This window comes from Myodes glareolus, chromosome 24, assembly GCF_982192425.1.
Source record: "Myodes glareolus chromosome 24, mMyoGla1.1, whole genome shotgun sequence".
NCBI classification, from domain to species: domain Eukaryota; kingdom Metazoa; phylum Chordata; class Mammalia; order Rodentia; family Cricetidae; genus Myodes; species Myodes glareolus.
The window spans coordinates 21,355,031-21,373,138 of NC_142049.1; positions in this window are offsets into that span (position 1 = coordinate 21,355,031).

Below are 18,108 nucleotides of genomic sequence, written 5' to 3' on the forward strand. Positions count from 1 at the left end.
TGAATGCAGCTCAGGGAGAGAGTATTTGCTCAGTATAAAAGAGTTCCTGGACCCAAGACTGCACTTAAAAATAAACAAACAACAAACAAACAAACCTCACCCAAATTTCTAGCATGCTGCTCTTTCTATTGAATTTTTTCTCAAAATACATTTTTATTGCATTTAGTTGTGTGTGTACAGTGTGGGGTGCACATGCCTTGGCTACTATGGAAGCCAGAGGTCAACGTGCAAGAGCTGGTTCTTTTTGTCATGCAGGTCCTGGGGATTGAACTTTTGTTGTTAATCTCTCCAGCAGGTACTCACTGAGCAAAGATTTGTGTAGCTTAAAACTCTGGGTAACAGGGCTGTTCCTATGGATCTTAAAGAACAAGCTTCTACTTTTCTCCTTCTCGTAGTCTTTGACACAGTTACGCTTGGTGGTGCTGAATCTCTAACTTTTACCAAATAATCCAATTGACATAAGAACAGACTTACTTCAGAGTTGCCTCCGCTTATGGAAACATGGAAACATGAATGTCTCTACTTTATAATTGTTTTTCTTTTGAGATGAGCATGGGGTGACAGATGCATTCTCCATAGGACTCCTGGAGACGTGATGGTGGTGACGCTTTCACAGCTCTCTGCACGGTGCCTGGGAAGGGCTCATCCTTCTTATTAGTCATAGCTATTATTAGTGCAATTTCGAGCACGCTGCGATTACACGCATGCCACTCAGGCTGAAACCTCCACCACCAGTTGCTAGTGCATGCTCACCAACTCCAGGATCCAGGCGTATACTTTCTACTGCGTTTGACGTCAAGTATCCAGAATGTGAGGGCTGTTCTCTTCTTGCTCAGGTTTTGTCTTGTCTTTGCTAATATCTTCAAAATCAACAAACCATGAAAAAGCAAAGCAATCTCAGAAGCACTGTAAGTGGCAAACAATCATGGCAGATTCCTCCTGGTCTACCACACCAGCTGAAAGTCAGATATCTTCTTCTTCAGAGCCGATCCTGCATCCAGAGGCACTGAAATCAAGGCCAGGGCTCAAGTCTCTCGGTCTGTTTAATCCTGGGAGTGAGATTGTTCCCTGGGAGCCCTGGATGGGCAGTGCTTAATTAATTCTAATGAATGTGTGACCTCAGCCCTGTGCTTTTCTGAGATGCAACCAGGGGAGCTAATCTCCCATCTCTTGGTTAATCAGTTTCATCATCATTCTAAATTATACATCAATTTTCATTTTTGACTGACTCTGTCTTTGCTGGCAGAAGTAACGTGGGTAATCTGGAAAGTCCTCATTCTGAAGTAACTTTGTGGGAGCCCCAGTGAGCATATAACACCTCTGCTGGAATTCGTTCCTGGAGTCATTTGATTTTGAGATACTTGGTAACCTGAACTGTTACCCAGTATATGCCAGGCTGTTAGACAATTGGCTATGAATCAAGGATAGCAGTGTCTGACTCCATCCCAAGTATATTTTCTTCCCCTTTGGAGAAATGGCTTAGGGGCTAGAGGATGGGACATGAACAGTGGGTTTGCATTTTGGCCCTGCCTCTTGTGCCTTCTTGCTATGGAGATTGACTTAACATCTTAACGCCAATGATAATCACTAAGTCATTTATATCAACACTACTCAAAATGTGGTTCATGGGAGCAGTGTGTGCATTTCCTGGAACATTGTGAGGAGGAGGTCAACTGTTTTGCAACACCCTAGAAGTAGGAACCAGAGCCTGTACTTAATCAAAACTCATTAGTAATTTGCATGCACCAGAAAGCTTGGAAGGCACCTATAATCACATAATCTCTTCTGTAGCGTGATGATGGGGAACACTCATTATATGGACATCATCTCTGGTTATGCTGACAGATGCCTTTCTTTATGTGAAGTGATATAGGCTCAAGAGGTCAAGTAGCTCATTCATTATTAGACCAACAGAAATGGCCTTAAACCTAGTTTTCCATCAAAGGGTATCTCTTACCACTATGCAACTAGAAGAAATACAGTTGGCCTTCTGTAATCCAGTTTTTTTTCTTAGTTTTGACCAAATATAAATCAAAAGTATTAAGGAGAAAAAAACCATGTCAATACAGAAAGAACTGGTACACATTTTTTTCTTTTGGCTAGGCATGGTGGTACATACCTTTAGGACCAGTACTTGAGAGGCAGAGGTAGGAAATCTGTGAATCTGAAGCCTGGGGTCTACCCAGTGAGTTTCAGGACAGCCAGGACTACACAGAGATGTAACATGAGGGCCGGCTTGTTGGGGTTTCTGTCCCGCCCAGTACCCCACAACCGGCAACTCCCAAGAAAATCACACACAAGACTCCATAAGATTACAAACTGATTGGCCCATTAGGTCAGTCTTCTTATTAGCCCTTGTAACTTATATTAACCCATTATTCTTATCTACATTAGCCACATGGCTCAGTACCTTTCTCAGCTGGGCAAGTTACATGCTGCCTCTTCGGTGGTCTGTGCAGGAATGGCAGAGGAAGCTTCCTGCTTCCCAGAATTCTCCTGTTCTCATTGCATCACCTCTACTTCCTGTCTGGTTTTCCCGCCTATACTTCCTGCCTGGCCAATCAGCGTTTTATTAAAATACATGATTGACAGAATACAGATAATTCTCCCGCACCACAGAGACACTCAAACAAACACACCAACCAACCAACCAACAACCTCCCAAACAGATTTCCTTCTTTTAAGATCCTTGTTATGCCAGGCAGTGGTGGCACAAGCCTTTAATCCCAGTACTCGGGAGGCAGAGGTAGGCAGTTCTCTGTGAGTTCGAGGCCAGCCTGGTCTACAAGAGCTAGTTCCAGGACAGACTCCAAAGCTACAGAGAAACTCTGTCTCGAACAAACAAACAAACAAACGACTCTTCTTCCTTAAGTACTATAATCTAATTACTCACAGTACTTTGTAGTAGGTATTGGAAATAATCTACAGCTGACCTACAGTTCATAAAAAGGTAGGCTGTATGAACCCATGCCCTGTGGATACTGAGAAATGGCTGTATGTGCTGGTGACATTGTCTGTTCCTTCTCTCTCTTCTCTTCTCTTCTCTTCTCTTCTCTTCTCTTCTCTTCTCTTCTCTTCTCTTCTCCTCTCCTCTCCCCTCCCCTCCCCTCCCCTCCCCTCCCCTCCTTTCTTCTCTTCTCCTCTCCTTTCCTCTGTTCCTGATTCCCAGGTTCTCCCTTTGGTCTATACTAGATAGAATGGCTACACACAAAATCTTTGGCTTTCCATGATGACTCTACACTGGAGGGAATGTTTTCTTTTGATCTCAGGATCCTAAAGTATCTTTGGCCAGGTGTAGCTGGCTCTGCTTCCTCTTCATCCCATCTCAAAGACCCCAATGCAACCAGAATAAGGAGCAAGGCCCAGATAGGACACTTTCTTGCTTCCTTCTTTGGATAGAGAAGTGTGAATTCAGGACTGTATCCCTTACTTCCTTTTCACAATAAAGGCCACATAAGTGGGCCAGTTTGGGGGAGACTTGCAGTTTCACTATTTATTTTATTTCCAAAAAGGAGTCTTTAATTTACAAATATCTTCAAGGCTGGGCACGTTTATAATTAGCCTTTAGATTTTACGGTTTTGGTTTCTCAGCAATAAGGATGCGAAATCATAAGATAGGAGAATTGGGGCAGGATCCAAGGGAGAAACACAGAACCTGGATCAAATGAACAAACCCAGAGACCATTGTTTCTAGACCCCAGTTCTTCAAGTGTAGGTGTTTCAGATTCTGTTGGGTGATCCTCAGAGTACAGGTCAGATAGGAAGAGTGTGTGGCATTCAGCTACCTGATAAACCCCATCTCAGATGTTAGACTCAAGTAACCATGAGGAAATGACTTGAGGACCAGACAAACAACCTCTGGGGCGGCTGGGCAAGGCTCCAGAAAATCGGATTATCTGGTCGCATCTCTCCTTTGATTAATTCCCCTTAAAAGAGAATTTAAGGAACTGCTTGGAGGTAGATTCATGGCTTGGTTTTAGGAAAAGACAGCCCCAAATTCGGGAGGATAGTGTGTCTACCCCTGGAAGCATCAGCATGGAAATTACATTAGCTTTTTATTGCTTCATAGAAAATTCCCTCAAAACTGACTTAAATGGCAATAAACATTTGACCCACAATCCCCACACGCCAGGTAGTCATGAGATTTGTGGGGGCGCCTCTGATTCAGAGCTTATTCTGAGCTAATAGTCAAGGCACTGGCAGAACTGTGGCCACCAGAGGCATCCCACCTGGGGCTGGAAGATCCTTTTGCCAGAAGGCCCATGTCCCCAGCTCTAGGCCTCTCAACAGGATATCTGTTTCCAGCCATTTGGAGCCTGGAGAAGTGCTGTCGAGTGTCCTGGAAACAGGGCAGCTGGCTTCCCTTAGAGCACAGCAACTCAGGAGCGAGAAGGAACTCAAGAGCTTTTTATAGCTCAGCTTCAGAAGTTCTCCATTGTCATTACCCTCATCACGTGGGGTACAAGCCAGTCAGTTCCCATCAGTGCAGGGCGGACTAGAAGAGAGCAAACACTGGTATTTGTGGGTCATGGGGAGCTACTTTTTAGGTAGGGTTCATTTCACAAATTTTGAAACTTAACCACTGAGGCATGGGTATTGGAGTTCCGGTCCTGGCCTGGATTTTTACTTTCTTTGTAAATTATTTGACTTAAAAAATTGATTATAGCTGGGTGGTGGTGGTGCACACCTTTAATCTCAGCACTTGGGAAGAGAGCGGCAGGTGAATCTTTGTGAGTTCGAGGCCAGTCTGCTCTACAGAGCAAGTTCCAGGCCAGGTTCTGAAGCTACACAGAGAAACTCTGTTTCAGAAAACAAAACAAAACAAAATAACAAAAATTAATTACATATCCATGCAATAAAAATCCACTTTCTTCTTTATCAAAATTTTATGCACGTGGATATTGCATTTTGAACATACACCCCTCATTGCTCCTTATGCTCTCTTTTCTGACTCTCTTGCCCCCCTAGACATTTTTACCTTTATTTTCTTTTAAAATTACTTTATTATCTATGTGTCCATGGTGCCTCTGAATGGGTATGTGCAGGCAATTGTGGGTACCGGCAGAGGCCCGTGGTATTGCCCCCTTGGAGCAGGAATTCCTGGTAACTGTCAGACAACCAATATGGATGCTGGGAACCGACTCCTGTCCTGCGCCAGAGCAGCAAGCGCCTTTAACCAGTAAGCCGTCTCTCTGCTCTTTATTTACTCTCTCTCTCTCTCTCTCTCTTCCTCTCTCGGTGCACAGGTAGAAGTCAGACAAGAAGCCTCAAGAGTCAGTTTTTCTTCTTTCACTGCGCTGGTTCCAAAGGCTCCAAGGATGGATCTCAGCCACTTGGTGACAGGCACCTTTACCCACTGAGCCAGCCCGCTGGCCACGCTCTCTGCTCCCTGCCTCTTAATCTCCAAAGATGTCAGAATAGATTGTCTCAAATCTTGGAATGCTCTGGGCGGGAGGTGGGGGTGGAGGAACCTGTATGCTGAGGACCTCAGTTCCAACTCTCCCTTCTCATTTGGGCAGGAGCCTCTAAAGCAAGTCCTGAAGAATGGATTTCAGATTTGCCCACGTCAGCAACACTGATGACTAAGAGGGATAACGGTTGTGGGATGCTTTGCAGACCTAAGCTCCGTGAACTCGCATGAGGCTGTTTTATTTCCTCTCGAAGACATTGAAGCAGAGAAAGCCAGAAGGCAGGGTCATTAGCATGAAAATAAAATTACCTGCTGCTCCTCAGCGGCAGGTGACGATTTCCCAAAGAGGCTCTTTCACCCACCGGGATAGGTTGTGATCTTTTGAGCTTTGCCAGGTGGTTCTTATAGTAAAAACTAAAAGCCTGCTGTTTCACGTGTTTGCTTTGCAATTTAGAAAGAACTTTTACTGGCATTGCGTTATTCAGGCTTCATTTCAACTCCCCCTCCACCCAGCGTAAGATACCTTGCTTGTGAAATACCTTTTAGACTGGTACCTTTCAGGAGTGTGAAGGTGCACGCTGCATGCTGGTCCTCACTTTATGCCTGCTGATCAGGCATGTCTTCTGTGAACAGGCAGTCGGAGCTCTTCCCTCATCTGCTGACACCTAAGACATTTGCATCTCGGAACACTCGAGTGGCAGTCTAAAGTGCCACAACTCCGTGGGATGAGTCTGCAGAAGCTTGTCCTTGTCTTGAGTTTAGAAGCTGGTGCTCTGAGCTCCTGAGACAGACAAAGATAATAACACTCATCAAAAGTGTCATCGTTAAATTTATAAACTCTATTATGTTTTCCTCATGCAAAGTACTGGAGCCATGAAGAGGTCGGAAGTGTGAATCCCAATTCTGTGCAGCTCATTTGCTGGTGGAAATGGCAAACCAGACTAGAGAGCAAGTAAATGATTTCAAAGTAGTATTGCAACTTCTCCTTAGAGAAGTAAGTGGCTTGGGGAACAATTGATCAAAGCACAGTTTTCTGGGGGCTAAAGATGTGTAAAGAGGGAGTAGGGGGATGAGGGTGATAACAGGAGCAGGAAGAGAGGGCACGTGATATCAACAAGATGAGGGGTTGGTGCTAAGCAGCGGTGGTAGGCAGGGGCTAGAATAAAATGTCTGGTTTATCTATGCTATTTATCTATAAATGATAGATCATCAATGGTCTATTAAAAACATTTTAAAATAAGCTTCATGAAGAACTAGAAAGAAGAGTTCGAAGTATATAAAAAGAAAAAAAATTTAGGAAACATTCATTACTCTGATTTGATCATCATGTGTTGTATAATATATGTATCATACCTACGCTAGAAATATATGTCAATCAAAAAGAAAAATTACGTTTGTCTCCTGATTAAAGTATATATAGAAAACTTGTGAACAGAGCGAGCAAGCATGAGGGAGGTCATGACAGATGAGTTTAACAGATAGCCATTCCTAAGGGATTAGGGGGTGACTTGGGCTGGGAGGGAAGACAATTAGCATTGGCACATGTTAGGGGTAACAAGACTCGGAGATTTTGCAGAGGAATGTGTGTAGATTAAGGGTTGGCAAACATTTTTCTGTAAAGGGCCAGATTGTAAATGTCTCAGGCTTTGTGAGCCATATGGTCTCTGTTTCATCTACTCAAGCCTGCTGTTATAGCAGAGAAGCAGCTACAGACAATGTGAAAATGAGTGAGTGGGGCCGTGTTCCAATAAAACTTTATTTATAGATGCTATACTTGAATTCCATATAATTTTCATATGTCATGAGATATTATCTTTCTTTTGAGATCTTTCAAAAAGTCCCTCTTAATTCCTAGGTCTTCCACAAACAGCCTTGGAGGCTTGTTTTCCATGCTGGCTATGGATCTGTAACCCCTGTGGGGGCTCTTTGAAATTCCGTGCTGTACCTACCTGCATGGACCTGGAAGAATTCACTCCATTCTTGTGAATGGAAACATCACAGAGCAGACTTCTGCTCCAAGCCTTCTTTCTCAGACTACAGCTGGATTCACAGCACACCCATGAAAACCAGAACTTCAGCTTGAGCAAGGAGATGTGGACATCTTCCTCATCCATTTTCCCCAGCAGACCACACTGAGATTTTCCAGACAGGTGAAGGCCTCACTGAACTTGAGATTCTGCTCTTGTTCTTGAGCCCCTTGAGTTGACTGCGCCTGTGTGCACAGTTCTTTGGATGCTTGAAATGCTTAGCTCAGAAGGAAGACCAGTGTGCCTATTGCCAGGTGGTGGCAGAGAAGGTGAATCACAGGGAAGATATGAGGATCTGGCACATTGAGCTGAACAGTTGGAAGTCAAATGTCTTAAATGATGCTTCTGGAACTTTTGTCTATGCACGTTAGTGTACGTTCATAGACGTGTGGGTGATAGTTGCGGTTTCTCATTGACAATTCCCATAATCTTATTTTATGCACCTAAAGAGTAGCCAACAGGTTACCGTCTAGAGTGACATAAATAAACAGCAACAGAAGTTGGAATTTACACCGTATCATTTGACTCAGAATGTCTTTTCTTTTTCCTGCCTGTTTAGTCTTTTCTTTGACAGATTTGGAATAGACAGGTAGTAAGCATAGCAAGAAAGACATGCTTTGGACTTAGAGTATGCTTTTTCTAAGAAGTACTGACTCTTTTTTAAACAGTGTCTGATTACGTAGCCCTGGTTGGCCTAGACCTCCCTGTGTATATCAGGCTGGCTTATTAAGATCACCCATCAAGATCACTTAACTCTGTCTCCAAATGTTGAGATTAAAGGCATGCCCTACCATGTCAGGCTCAAAGCACTAACTCATAACTACTAAAGTTGAAAGTGTGGCATTTCTACTATCATTTCAGATTTTTCGGCTAGTAATCAAGAGTTTGTTAACTTCTATCTTTTACAACATCTCGTGTGAGACTCCTGGAATGGTCCATGAGGCTACCCAATTCCATCTTGTCTTTCTGACTCATTGATATTTCCTTAAGATGCTTTGGATACCAGAACGTGAGGCTTGATGGAGTAATGCTGCATGGATGAAGAACCAACACTATCTCTAAAGCAATAGTGAATGACCTTCTTGCTGTTAACAAAGATGAGCATGAGGAACCAGACAACAGTTAGACCAAGATGATCTGGATCACTAGTGTGGAAAGCTCTCTGTTCTGTGGCGTGCCTTTGTTCTCCTTTTACAAAGCCCTAAGAATGCTGTAAATACTATAAAGATAGGTCTTGGGTCCGTAGATCCCTCTTCTTCCCAGGGTGCCAAGTTCTTCAACAGCTCCTTTCTTGCCTTCACCCCTCACGTGTCAGCTGACTTCCAGAAATGGGTAGTCAAGCCTTGTCCATTGTGACATCTTGGAGTTGCGGCTTTCACACTAATGCTGATAACAAAGGGAGGGTGAATGGAATCCCTAGGAGACTGCCAGGAGAAGCATGGCTTGGACGCATTTGTTCAGCCTCCGGAGGATAACCGTTAGCATCCTTAGTCTGGTCCTGTTCCCTGTCCACCTCTCTGTCTTCACCTCCCTTTCCTATTTGTCTTGCTACCTACTAACAAATACAAGTGATTATTCCTGTACCAGGGCCGAGAGACATAAAAGCAAACAACAACTTAGGAAGCATGATTTTAAAACACAACGATCCAAATATTTGAACTTCAGTGACATTTGTCTTCTGTCTTCTATCAACTGTATTTTTATCAAACAGGGAAGAGCGACACTCAGGGGACTTTCATGACTTTCCAGAGTGTTAGAAGGAAACCCTTGGTTTGTCTGGAATTAGGCTAGTGACAAAGCAAACAACTAGGAACATTAAGGACATTTTTTTTCAATCTTGCTTCTTTCTTCTCCATTCCAAATTATGCATGCTCTTTGATGGTCACCCGGAAGCATATGCATGGCTGATCTTCTATGCTTGAAGGAAGATGGTTGGCTTGCTTTCTGAAGGACTTGGGTTTCCACTGTATGCTGGCTAGACAGAGCATGATCCATTGGTACCCAAAGCTACTTGCTGTGTCTTCTCAGACTGTATAGGATTGTGTGAAGTCACCCTATCTCTGTTTTGCCCTCAGCTAATAAATGCAACCCAGTCACACAACATTGTTCCTCTTTCCCGCCCAGCTAGTATGTGACTATTGGTTCTTGTAAAAAGGCTTAGATGGGGGCTGTCCTTGTGTGCATTTCTGAGTCAATGATCACTGGGGTGATGGCGTGAGCTTCCAGACATAGGGAAGCTCTCAGTGTAGGCTGGATGTTTATGAGCATTCCAAAGTTAAAGAGGCCTTTTAACATGTATCCATGACAAATTCCTCACTCCCTTGGACATTTCCTTTCTCCCCAGCCCTTCCTCCTCTCATCTGTGCCATTTACCCCCTCCTCTTTTCCATTTCTCCCCTTTTATCCATTTCAGGTTCATGCCCAGAAATCCCTACCCCCTCAGACATTTGTTTGGAGCAATTTGACTCCATCAGTCCTAGACTCTCAGAAGCCTTAAGGTATCCTGTAGTAATAAGGAACGGCAGGCTGTATTTCAGGCTAGTTTTTGGCTAGCTTATCCCTGAAATAATTACACGGAAACTGTATTCATTTAAACACTGCTTGGCCCATTATCTGTAGCCTCTTATTGGCTAACTCTTACATATTGATCTAACCCATTTCTAATAATCTGTGTAGCACCACGAGGTGGTGGCTTACCAGGAGGATTCTAACCTGCGGCTGTCTCAGAGAGGAGAGTCATGGCGACTGCCTCATTGCCTTCTTCCTCCCAGCATTTTGTTCTGTCTACTCCACCTATCTAAACTGCTGTCCTATCAAAAGCCATGGCAGTTTCTTTATTAGCCAATGAAAGTAACACATAGACAGTTAACCCTCCTCCATCAGTATCCCAACCAGCCTCTTCAGAACAAAGGTGGTTTTAACTCTGCCTCATTCTGAAGACTTATTAGTCTTTGTGATGTCATATACAAGCTGCATGAGATGACATCAATTACTTTATGTCTCAGAATCAGTTTCAATGCTATCCATTTTGCTAATGCAAGGATCATCTAAATGAACATACACAATAGCTAATAGGTGTGTAGTCAACTATAAACCAGGCACCCTGTTAAGTGTTTTATTTATATGAATTCACTGACCTTTGTCATTGAAATGATTTTCAGACTATTAAACTGAGTATCTGAGCTATTCAGTCACCTGCCTAAGGTTGCTTGTTTCAAAGAAGACAAGACAGAAGAAGAACAAAACTGAGCTGGGAGTGTTTTTTAGATTAGAGAACCTCAAATGATGTCTGTCTCTGGTTAAGGCTGTTTGTTCACGGAATAAATGGAGTTGGGTCTTTCAGAAAACGGGAGACATTTCATGGGTTTCTCTAAGAAGAATTGAAAATTTCTCATTAAGTTGCCTTACTTGCATTTATACTATGGATTAAGTGTGTTTCTCACACAGAAGTCAGTGTAGCAGCTTTGGAAAGAGAAGAGCAATACAGAGTTGAGCAAGTCATCTGACTTCTTTCAGCAAATACTTATCAACACACACACAAACAAACAAACAAACACACACACACACATACACTATTGTAAGTCAGGGAATTCTCGAGAGGGAATAAAAAGGCATTGGAGAAAGGGTGCTGAGGAGGAGTAAATAATTTAAGATTAAAGTTATGCTTTAGCTTAGGTTGTAAAAACTGGTCACATGGGAAATCAATGGCATAATAAGGTTGGTTACATTGTTCCCTTAAAGGTGAGTTAAACAGGCTGAGAACACAGTAGGGCAGCAGTTAAACAGGCCGAGAACATAGTAGGGCAGCAGTTAAACAGGCCGAGAACATAGTAGGTCAGCAGTTACACAGGCTGAGCACACAGTAGGGTAGCAGGTAGTCTTAAATGATCTCAAGGCACATTTAACTTGGCTACAAGGTTTGGAAAAACTTCAGTCTCTGGAAACAAAACACATCAGCACAACCGATCAACTGTTTTATTTATTAAGGGTGATCCTAGCAGTAGTAAATAGATAATAATGATTTGGTAAAATGTCACCATAAAACTCCTAGAGATTTGATTGCGTCTCTTGTGCAGTGTAGTGGCTGTATAATTTCTTATGACTCATGTTATTTGACAGCTGGGGATTTAAATCTATTTATTTATTTGTGTGTGCGAGCGCACGCGTGTGCACATGCACATGGCAGACATGCTGCCCTGTGTATTTGGAGGTCAGAGGACAACTCGTGGGAATTGGTTCTCTCCTTCTACCATGTGAGTCCTGGGAATCAAACTCAGGCCATCAGACTTTATGGCAAGGGACTTTAACAGCTGAACTAAAAAATATTAATAACAAATAAATTAAAATACCCTCCCCAAATGGGGATTTTGATAGACATGTAGAATAGAGAACTACAAGATTTATATTTTCACCACCTAAGTGTATGCAATATTTTGTGAATTTAAGCAAGTTAATTTTCCCAAGCCAATTCCTTTATGAAACAACGGTACCCTTGCTACCTGCCCCTAATAGAGTGATGTTCTGTGGCGACATCTTATGAGGTTTTATAAACTCTAAGGTGCAACATGCATGTTTTTCCCTCCTTTGCATTTAGATGGTGTGTTTTTCTGCCCTCTTTCAATGACCCGGCCCTTCACACCTTGCTAATGAACACACCACCTGTGCACGAACCTTTGACCAGTGGGAAGAGCTGAGTCTACAATTGATGCTTTCCCTTAACAGCAAAGTGAGCCACTGAGAGCTAATCTGAAGCCGTGACATTTTCAATAAGAAGTTTATAAGAGCAATGGCCACCTAGCTTCTTTTACTAGCTTGCTGGAATAGAGAAGATTTAGAGTGATTAGATCAGTAAACTGGCAATTTAACAGAAGGGTTAGAGAAGAGGGTAGAAAGAAGCGAGTGTTTTGGAGTTTGCTCGTATAATTGGATCAAGAAAGGATGGAGCATGAGAGTAGTTACCAGTTATTTGGGAGACACCACATCCCAGCCACTTGCTTGCGTCACTGCCACGTAGACAGCATCCTCCCACTTAGAGTGGAAAGCCTGAGACTCAGAGGTCAAGGTCTGTCACCCCCTTGTGCACTCTGATGGGCAAAACCCCTCCAAACAGCTTTGATTCACATTTTTCTTGTGCTTCACACAACCACTGTACCCCATAGGTCTGCTGATTTTTCGCTCTTAAATAACCTAGATCGGCGGTTCTCAGCCTATGGGTTGTGACCCCTTTGCAGGGGTTGAACAGACCCTTTCACAGAGGTCATCTAAGACCCACTTGCATATCAGGTATTTGCTTCATGATTCATAACAGTAGGAAAATTATAGTTATGCAATAGCAAGAAAATAATTGTGTGGTTGGAGGGGGGTCACCACAACATGGGGAGCTGTATTAAAGCTTTAGGTAGGAAGACTGAGAACCACTGCTGCTGCGGGAGTACCTTCCGCTGCTTCAGCCAATAGTCGCTAAAGCACGAGACCACAGTGCAGCGGGAGCGTCTTCCACTCCGACAGCCAATAGCCGCTGAAATACCAGCCCAATGGGGCGTGATATATTTCTCTTTAAAAGAAGAGCGGCAAGCTCGGTTCTGGCGCTTGGTTCCGGCTGCTGCTCCTGGCTCCTGCTCCAGCGCCTAGGCTCCCTTCCTGAAGGTTTATGGTGTATGTAAGTTTTACCCCCCCAAATAAATACCCCCTTAAAACATAATTGGTGTGGGATTGATTCACCATTACACTGCTCTTGATTCTGTTTAGCCTTTACGGTATCAACCCGGATCTTGTGACGATTCCCACCCTGGCTGTGTGCTGCGTCCATGTTCTCTCCTAGTCTGTATGTCAGATTCTGGCCTCTTCATACTCTACTGCTCGACTCTCCTTCCCACTCAGGACAGATCTGACTATGACCACACACGCCTCCACATGTGGTCTCACTATGTGGTCCGCTTCTTTGTCATGGTCCCCACCGCCAAAACACTGTGTTTTCTTGAGCTCCTCCCTCCTCCTTACATAGTCTGCTCCTCACCCATCGTTATTCTGATCACGATCTCCAGCAGTTCTTCCTTTGGGAACCAGACTCTGAACTTTGACCTATGACCTATGTCCCTAGGGCACTCATAGTCTCTGGGACCTCCTTCACAGCACCAGTAATAGGAAACTCTTTATACAAACTGGGGTACGAGTTAGTATAAACTCTCGAACCTGGCTCCTTAAGACGAAGAGGGGAAAACAGACTTTGTTTATTCCTGAAGCTTGGAGTGCAGGGTGAACAGCTGCCATTTAATGAACTACATCCTGGCTATGGAGGGATGGATTTTGCATTTTAACAAATCCTCCCACTCCTCCCCACCCCCCGTTTTCTTCAAAGAAGCTGGTCATTTTATTAATGTGAAAAAACAAAGGCCATTATTTTATATTAAGAGTACCAGAGACTCAGAGTTAGAAAAAAATTGAGGCACTTTATTTCTAAACGTTGCAAGACTGGGGAGTACCCTGGAGTGGCAGGTGTACCGACTGAGCACAGAGAACAGTTTTTATAAGCCTATATCCAAGTCCCTCGCTCCCTTTCCTCACTCACCAAGTGCACAGGAGGGTTCAGTCCTACCTGCTATTGAGATCTTATATTGTTGCTTTCTCACCCTGGCTAAATCTCTATGTTTTCCATCCTGTTCAGTTTAGAACTTACCATGCTCATGACATTGTCAGTCTCAAGTCCTTAGGCAAGTTGCATTTTTAGCAATTTTTCTCCTCTAAGCTTTTAGTTAGGGTTGGGGGAGCTAGGCTAGCAGAGTTAGCTAACTAACTAGTTAGCACTAGCTAGGCTAGTGCCGTTAGCTAACTTAACAGGCTGCCAATGGTGACCCAGTGTTTCTTTCATCTGCAGTTGGACCTAAGTTGAGTCGAGATACTTTGACCTTTAAAATAAACCATCAGATTTTATTTACTATAGTCAATGAGTTTCAGTCTTTGTGGATTTGCTGTGATCTAACTTGGAGAGATTTACATGTAAGTCCTTTTAAAATGAATTGTTTTGACGATTTTATATGTGCATATAACACAATCTTGTGACAGTCACCCCATTTTTTTCTCCCCCCATCACCCTCTCCTCCTTCTAACAAGTGCCCTTCTGACTACCATGCTTTTTTGGCTAACCAATTTCAGCAAGGGCCAACCCAGAATTTCCTTCCATGTTTACCAGCTTTACATTTAACACTGCTTACCTTGGGGTAGTACTTTTCTCACGGCAGTACTAATACAGCACTTTACACTAAGACGAGACATTTTGGTTCCATCAGATGAAGTCTGATAAGGATGGATTGCTAGGAATAGGAGTTCTCATCAAAGGGAGACACAACAAAAACGAAGCTGGCTGGGCTCATGGGGATGTGGCATAGGAGGTGGAAGAGTGAAGGCCATGACTCTCATACTTGTCCTTCCTTCTGTAGCTCTGGCCAACAGGGTTGTCATTCCTGTATTAAGACAAGGCTGAGTTATCTCTGTCAGACCTCTGTGCACGTACGTGCTTGCATGTGTGTGCATGTATGCATGCATGTGTCTGTGTGTGTAGATGTGGGCTAGCACCTGAACAACTAAGGCTGCATAATTAAGGAATTGACAGAAAACTGCAAATATTGGTGCTTTGTCACAGGCATCTCTTAAGGCCACATTTTCTTGAACTTGAAACAGGAAGAAGGAGGGAGAGGTGAAGAGAGGCCAGGCAGCAAGATATTAGCTCCCAATGTCTGCCATGCTGCAAGCTAACAAGCTGACTATGAGCAAATTTAACCTTGTTGGGGCCTTAGTTTCCCCATTTGAAAAAGTCAAGGGGATGCTTTGAATTCCTTCAAATCTGACAGTCTCTTCCCTGCATCTCCACTCATGAAAACATTAGAAGCTACTGTTCACATGTTCTTTCTTGTGTGCTTTATAAATTCTTCATTACAAAGGTGCCATTTCCAACTGAAATAAGCCCTCTAGGAAATTCAGTAATCATAACTATCTGGTCAGTAAAACGACATGAGGAAGGGGCTGGCTGTCAATAGCTCTGTGGATGGCACTCTAATCCAGAGGAAAAGGCTTCTGCAAACACACGCTGACACAGCCATCATTTGCTTTCCATTTTTCTTTGTAATGCAGAAGAACGTGAAGGATTTCTGATGAACTTCTCATTTGAACAGATGGAAAACCATGTCGTTAGTAAAAGGGGCATTTAATTAATGGATTACCAAATATCTCTGAGTATACATACAAGTTTTCAGTGAGGGATAATTAGCCAAGCAGAAAACTGCAACATTTTAGCAGCAGAGAAGCGCTTAAATGCTTGTACGATGTTTTTGGTGGTATTGTTTGGTTAGTTAGATTTTTGGTACTGAGCATTGAACCCAGTTGCCTCCTGCATGTGCTCTCAGGTGCTCCATGATTGACAAGCAATACCTTCAACCCTTACGTAGAAACGTGAAAAAGACCATTCAAGGTCATTGCCAGCTTAGGGGTCATAAGTATTTCCTTCATGTTCAAATATGAGTGATGTTGTGGCGACAGCATAGTAGGTGAGATGTGTTTGTAGGGCCTAATTATATTACCTGAGAGAAGGTCAAAGGGCTGCCTATACAAGACTAAACTGTAAAGACCATCATTTCGTTTTCTTTTCTGCCCACGAAACTTCTTGCTGCCATGCTGACATTTTCTCAGCCTGTCTAGGGCTGCCCCTTCTTATCTATCACGAGAATGACCTTGGCAAATTGCTTAAACATTCCTTGTCTCATTTTTGTCGCCTGCTGCCATTTGGGGCAATGGTCTCGGCTTTTTCTGTTTGAGCTATTGCTACTCATGTTTCATAAGATGTCATCTTTAGAGATGACCCCCTCATGCAGGTGCTTGATCTTGGATGTGGAGAATGAGGCCGGAGTGGAAAGGAGCCAAGAATAACATTTTCTTAAAAGTCTGATGTGTTTTTTCCTCTCCAGAAAATGATGTTGCTCTTACATGTGAAGACATTGGTCCATCTAGGAATATGGATTGTCAGAGCTTTGGAGAGCTTCAGAATTGTAAGCTCAGGGCTATTATTTTACATTACAGGTTCCAGTCAGTGGGCTGGTCATGCTCCCCCCGCCATGAGAATCTTGTGGGTGGGTGTCAGTCATCAGGAATTACATTGTCCATCCTTTAGATCCAGCGGTCCCAGGGGAGCAATGCTGAAGATGTAATTGAAACATACATCAGAAGTAATGTGGAATCTATCTCTTTAAAGGCTTCCTGGGAGAGTTCCTGAACATTCGATAAGACATGCTGCATTGACTGAATGACTCTGACTCTCACCTCTTGGTGGAAACACTTCAGGTCATGAGGCTGATTACAACCTCTGTGCACCTTCCTTAGTAACTTTCACCCACAGAAAGTATTTGAGAAACAGCACGTGCTACCTAACAGAATATTCTGGTGACTATATGACAATATTTCTTTGAGATACAGATTCTAAAAATGTAATTTGTTAGTAGGATATAAAAATTTTATAATGTTGAAGGTTATTTGATTTTTTTCATCAAAACCTTCTTAGCTTTCATTTAACCCAACTTCTACAAATATCTCATCTTCCCAATATAGAATAATTGGTATTTAAGTAGAAATATAAGAAAAATGTCATCCATAAGCTCAACTCCAAATGTCAACAACTGTTAATATCTTGGTCTGTTCTCATTTTTTTCTGCTGTGTTTATAGTTTACATAATTTCATCATATGCCATGAAAAATGTGTTAGTTCTAAAATAATTATTTTTGTCAATATATATTTAATATAAAGTAATCATAACATATAGGAAAATATAAAAGGAAATACAGTAATTTGTAATCTTACCAGATAGAAAGGTTAAATATTTGTTTATTTTCAAAATATTTTTTCTGTCATTATTATTAAATACTTTAAATGTGTATAAAGTAAAATAGTATAACAATCATCCATGTACTTACCATAGAACATTTTTAAATTCTTTTTTAAACACATGACTCATTTACTCTTTCTGTTGTCATTGCTTCCTCCTATCCATTCTTCCTCCTCCTTTTTCCCTTTCCACCAATCTCCTCCCTCTTCTCCTTGTTGGCAAAATAAAATATCACAACTAAATTTCCCTATGTCTAGGTTCCCCCCACCCCCGGGTTTATCCATACTGAACAACTTAGCTCTGGTCTATAGAATTCTTTGGCTGAATGAAATTCTTCCATGTGGAGATGCCCCAAAGCATAATTAGAAGAAACATTGCCGTCTACATCCCTGTGCAAAAGCCTTAGTCACCCTCTCAAGACACTTTCCAATACTTCAGGGGATGCCTGCAATCATGGCTAGTATAAAATCTTTTGCACACATATCTACAGTAAAATTTAATTATTTAAAATTGTGTGTGTGTGTGTGTGTGTGTGTGTGTGTGTGTGTGTGTGCATGTGAATACCCGGGCCCTCAGAAGTCAGAGGAGGGCTTTGAATCAGGCAATTGTGGGTCACCTAAAATGAGTGCAAGGAACCAAACTCAGGTCCATACTTATCAGGGAGAGCAGTATGCACTGAGCCATCTCTCCAGCCCTGTAAAATCCATTAAGGAAATGTTTTTAATATCCATGTTGTTACAACTTCAATAATTCTTCTCCTTCTCCCTACTTCAGCATCTAGAAAAAAGCTTTAATAAAGAAA